General features: G+C 44.6%; 2 pseudogenes; both read left to right on the top strand.

The window, feature by feature from the left end:
* The first annotated feature begins 240 nt into the window (after positions 1-240).
* On the top strand, positions 241-358 carry LOC135052909 (5S ribosomal RNA; annotated as a pseudogene).
* A 150-nt stretch (positions 359-508) lies between these two features.
* Positions 509-626, top strand: LOC135051420 (5S ribosomal RNA; annotated as a pseudogene).
* Positions 627-6,085: the final 5,459 nt, after the last annotated feature.

Genomic DNA, 6,085 nt, shown 5'->3' with positions numbered 1-6,085 from the left:
TACACAGTACATATCATCTTCTAGCATTTTTCATGAGAGCTCACTATCTACAAAAACTTCACCCACCACACTACACCTTTATCAAATCCATCTAATGTCATAACAAATCCTAGACACTCAGAATCATCCTGACACACCCTTGTCTGGAAATACCATTTTGAGACCATCTACGGCCTTGGTTGAGTGTTTAGTACAGAAAACAGAGTACTCTCTCTTGTCACTCATATTTCCTCTACACTGGCCCACGGCCATACTACCCTGAATACACCCGATCCTGTCCAATCTCGGAAGCTAAGCAGGCATGGCCTGGTCAGTACTAGGAAGGAGAACCTCCTGAGAATACCAGGTGCTGTGGGCCCCTTTTAAAGGAAAAATCTTATCCAACGCTTTCCATATTCCTGTTTCTGGAAAAACCCTCCCAGACCATTCATGGTTTTGATTTATGTACAGTACAGATAATAGGAGTGGTTTTCCCCTCTTATCTCTTCTTCTACACTTCTAACAACGGGCCCACGGCCATACTACCCTGAATGCGCCCGATCTTGTCCGATCTCGGAAGCTAAGCAGGTATGGCCTGGTCAGTATCAGGAAGGGAAACCTCCTGAGAATACCAGGTGCAGTGGGCCCCTTTCTCCTTCTCAAAAGATTCTTTTTGCCAACTCAACCTTGCTACCACATCACGCCTCTATTGAAACCTTTATTCCAAGGCATGTACAGTGACTTTTCTGGATACTCTTATTTCATCAGAACTTTATGGTATCCATTAAACACATTCTTTCTGATATTTTCACCTTCCTTTATTAACTTGTACCTCATTTGCTAAAAAGGTTAAACAAGTTCGCTACTCCAAACATTAGACACGAGTCTCAAAATTATTTCACATTTATTTCTTTTTATTCAAGAAACAATTAAAGGTTAAGTTTTATGTCACTTTATCACATATTCTACCTCATATTATACCAATTATTACAAACGAGTGCTCCCAAACAAGGGTTTTTTGTCTTTCCTCTCCTTTTTAATTGTAGTCTAGTCTACAAAATTCCTGGGAGCACCGCCAATTAAAAGCAGTTTTAAATCTTTTTGTCAACTGCATACATATTGGTTTCTTCATCTTTGATGTCATTTCCATACCTCGTTTAGATTGTAAGACTAGTGCGGTTCCATATTGAATTTATCTTCAATGACAGAACCTGCCTAGAGATACGCGGTCTAGATCCCTTCCAGATAAAGTGTGATAGAATTTTATTAGCCCTAACACTAAGAGGTTTAGGGAAATTGCGGGGAATGGCCCGAAATAAGTAAAGGAGTTTAGGTAACAGTACCATCTTAGTTGCAGAAATACGCCCCAGCCAAGAGATTTCATGTAAAGACCACTCTTTAATCAATTTTTCGAAGGCGCTAAACATTGGTGTGTAGTTAGTCATAAAGATCTCTGTCAAGCGACAGATGTATACCTAAATATTTAATAGTTCTCGCTTGCCAAGCATATCTGTAGCTATCCTTAAGTAAAGCCAGGATATGTGGTGGGATATGGAGCGGTAGAGCCTCCGTTTTGGAAGTATTCAGTTTATAGTATGATAATCTGGAATACTTATCTAATATGGCATGGAGACCGATAAGGGAGGCTTCAGGGTTGGTCAAACAAAGTAAATATCATCTGCGAAAAGGTTGACTTTATGACTCAATCCTCCTATCTCGGGTCCCGAGACCACCGTATCAGACCTAATAGTCTCAGCCAGGGGTTCAATAGCCAAAGCAAAAATAAGGGGAGACAAAGGGCACCCCTGTCTGGTGCCATTTAGAATATCGAAACCCCTGGACAGACACCCATTAACATACACCCTGGCAGAGGGAGCAGAGTATAAAGCAAAAATGAAATCCAGAAACCTTCCCTGGAAGCCAAACTTACCAAGGACTGATCTTAGATACCCCCAGTGTAGCCTATCAAACGCCTTCTCAGCATCCAACGATAGGACCAGGAGGGGCGTTTTATGAGCATTACAATACTCCATGACATTGTAAACTCTCCGAGTGTTGTCCAGGGCCTGCCTGCCCGGGACGAAACCAACCTGATCAGCAGCTATAAGGGAAGGCAATAAAGGGCAAAGACGGTTAGCGATAACCTTAGCAAAAAGCTTTACGTCTGTATTCAACAGAGCTATCGGTCGGTAATTTTGAACGGATGTGGGAGGTTTACCCGGCTTAGGGATAGCAACTATTTGCGCTTCAAGCATCTCCTTCGGGAACCTCCCAGCCTCCGACGCCTCGTTAAAGACAGCCAATAACACTGGTGCCAGGTCTGCTTTATAAGTTTTATAGAAATTAGATGGAAATCCATCTGGACCCGGCGCTTTATCTCGTGGAAGCCCGTCAATAGCTGCCTCAAGTTTGGGAATAGTCCAAGGAGAGCTGAGGGACAGGCAGGCCTCGGAATTCAGTGTCGGCACGGACAGATTTTTAAAAAAAGACTGGATTTCAGCTTCAATGGATTGGGGAGCAACAGGATCTGACTGTAGGTTGTAAAGTCGGGAGTAATACTTTGCAAAGGTGTCTGCTATACCATAAGGGTCAGAGACTCTTGAGCCCGTAGGAGAATAAAAAAGTGAAGTCTGGCCTTAGCTCGCCGGCCTCGCAGTTTCCGTGCCAAGAGACGCCCTGCCTTATTTCCAAATACATAAAATCTCTGATTTAGGCGAGCAAGATTGTGTTGTACTTCCCGAAGAGAGAAAACGTTCACCTTTTCCTTTGCGGCAAGCAAAACCTTAAAGGCAGTTCTATTCTGCGGATCAGCCTTATGTGCTAATTCTAATTTTGCAACTTCACTTTCAGCTAATAAACGTTCAGCATTTTGAGAACGTTTCAGCCGTGAAGCGGCCTGAATGGCCGCCCCCGCAGTACAGCCTTACAAGAGCACCAATTATTAAAAACCGAAGTATCTTCGGGTTTGTTAGTTTCTAAATATAACTTTAAGGTTTGATGTATGGCAAGTGAAGCCTCTTGATGGCATAACAGGAAATTTCCTAGTCTCCAAGGGCCTGGAGATACTTTACGGGCTTTAAGTTCCCAAACTACCTTCAGCGGAGAGTGGTCAGACCATGACATCGGCAATATGTTAATTTTCGTGATGGACGGTAATGACTCTTTGTCAGTCAAAACGAGATCGATTCTAGAATATGAGGAGTGGACATGTGAATAAAAAGAATAATCTCTAACTGTAGGGTGTTTAGTCCTCCACGCATCGTAGAGATCGTACTCTCCTAGCAATTGGCGAAGCCCAAGGGTATTAACAGGGGAAGTTCTGGGTTTAGCTAAGGGGCTTCTAGTGGGGAGAGATCTATCCACAGAGGGGTCAACAACTAAGTTGAAGTCCCCCAATAGCATAACGGCACCTTTAGCATGATTCTGTATCAGGGAAAATAGTTTCCTGCAAAATGAAAGTTGACCAGAGTTGGGTGCATAACAGGAAGCCAAAGTAACGGTAGAATCTTCAAGCTGTCCAATTAATATTAAATACCGTCCTTCGGGGTCTACGATTTGGGATTCTAGAGTGAAAGAGCAGTCACGAGAAATAAGTATAGCCACTCCGGCCTTTTTTGCGGGACCATTAGCCATATAACAGATAGGGAAGCGATTATCATAAAGTCTAGGGGGGGTCTAATTTCCTAAAATGAGTTTCCTGGATAGCGACCACATTCGCCTTCATTTTATAGAAGGAAGATAAGGCCAATCTACGCTTCTGTGGGGAATTCAATCCCTTAACATTCAGTGATACCAAATTAACCATAGCAAACTAACCAGGAGGAGGATCGTCCGCTGAAACCAAAAAATGCAATTAAAAAAGTACAATACCCTGAACACATAGTGAAAGAAGAAAAGAGCATAGGTGAGACAAGACACAAAGGGAGACACACAGAAGATAACAAAGAGAAAAGAGAGAAAAGCACAGCACACAAAACAAAGAAAGCCGACTCTGTGCAGAGACAAAGTCATAGTAAAGCGCCAAAACATACAGCGCCTCACACAACAAAATTGGGAGGTTACTGGCCAACCTCCCCGCAATCAAGTAACCAAAAAATTGTAAACATTATAAACAAACAATCGCACATGGCATATCAAAGGAATGTCGTTAATAATGGAATAACATACTAATTTGTAATGAGTCACAGGATCCTGGAACTAGCAAAGAGTAATACTGTGATTGCAACAACAAGGAGGCAAAAAAGAAACATACAAACCAGACCAGGAACCTGTGAAACAATAACAATCGTTATTTAAGAGAAAAGTCCCGCCAAACAATGGTATAAGAGGCATGAAGCATTAAAGAACAAGGCAATTAACTATATCAAACACTGAATTTAGTACGATCTTATAAAAACAGCGCTAGCCCTATAAATGGCCATTCTTGGCAGGGGGAGTACCGCAGTAGTGAGGGCCTACTTCCCAACCATCGACCAGTCCGGTTGAAGTCGGCGGTCAGGAGAGCCGGTCCCTTGATCTCCAACTATATTCCATTTGTGAAGAAGTCTCATACCGTCCTCCACAGAAGACACGACAATAGTTGAACCTTCTCTAGAAATCAGTAAACGCGTGGGGAAACCCCACCTGTATACGATTCCAGCTTTCCGAAGGGCCGTGGTGACGGGCTGAAAGGAACGTCTCCTGATGAGGGTGTACTGTGATAGATCTCCAAAAAGTTGAAGTGGGCCTAAAGCTTCCACCGTGTCAGAGGCAGGTCTAGCCGCTTTAAGCAGGGATTCTTTAATGTGGAAAAAATGGACTCTCATTAAGACATCCCTCGACGCCCCTTCGGGAGCACTGCGGGCTTTTGGAACTCTATGAATACGGTCCAATATCAGGTCCGCTGAGGTAGCGGAAGGCAGCAGCTTCTTGAATATTTCGATTGTATAGTCATGTAGGCTGCTATTAAATACGGATTCAGGAACCCCTCTGAGCTTGAGGTTATTTCTGTGTAAGCGGTCCTCCAAATCCGCCACTTTATCCCGCAGAGCCGCCACTTCCCCCTCAAGGGTATCATGGGAGTCGATAAGGGTACTATGAGTGCCCACTACCTCACCCATCTTTGTTTCCAAATGTCCAGTCCTCTCGCCCAAATCCTCAATGGAGCGCTGGCAAGACTGCAACATAGTACGAAATTCAGACGCCACTTAATTTTTAAACTGGTGTAACAAAAGCTTCATGGCGCCCACCGTTAAGGCTTCACTGTCCTCCAGGCGTGGAGAGGAGGGGGGATTATGAGATGAAGATAAGGCCATCATGGGCGAGGAAGTTGTAGGCGGGGGATCCGATCCGGTGGCAGAAGCCCCAGGCCCTTGAGACGTATTACGATAAGGGGAAGGCTTAAAAAGGCGACTTGAGAAATTGATTTGGAGGCTTTATGCTTTTTTGGAGGCATCATGTAACACCTTGAATAAATAAAAGAACCCCAGTAGAAAGGAGAATTCCGTCAGAGCTCAGAACGGTATATATCTTCTATGCCACGTGCGTGAATGCGTCTGCTAAAATGATTGCCGGGAGTTACGGAGAGGAGACATTTGAAAAGTGACTACATCCTATTGGTACAACAGCGTGCACGACTCCGAGGAGTAAATGATATCAACTCCTCAACAGATAGGGCCCAATGGAGAAGGTGGAGAAATAGCTGCAAAGTCAGAGGACTCCGACCTCAAAGCTAGTCAGGAAAAAGGTCACAGCAGAGTAAGTTGTAGCACAGATGACAGGTGTAAACAGGGTTCCGGTAGGAGAATTGAAATGGCAGAAGCTAGGCAGACCCCTTTATATATTCACTGTCACTATGCTGGATAGTGTAACTGTATGGTGTTGGTGTGGAAGAAATATGGCTGCCGCCAGCGCACAGGCATGGGGATACAGAGTTCACCTGGAAATCTCGGGCACAGAGAAGGAGTTCCACCGTCGCCCCGTGATGTCGGAAGGTCCGAGACGAGACTCCGCCACAGTATGGATGAGGCCGGTGTCTGCAGGTCCCTCCGAAGTCGCGGTCCGGTCCCGGATCGCACGGCTAGTTCTCCCCCAAACTGCAGGCTACAGCACTGTACAGAGGCCGCAA

Source organism: Pseudophryne corroboree, chromosome 2, assembly GCF_028390025.1.
Source record: "Pseudophryne corroboree isolate aPseCor3 chromosome 2, aPseCor3.hap2, whole genome shotgun sequence".
NCBI classification, from domain to species: domain Eukaryota; kingdom Metazoa; phylum Chordata; class Amphibia; order Anura; family Myobatrachidae; genus Pseudophryne; species Pseudophryne corroboree.
The sequence above is the reverse complement of the archived record's forward strand: the minus strand, read 5'-3'. Positions and strand labels throughout refer to the sequence as shown.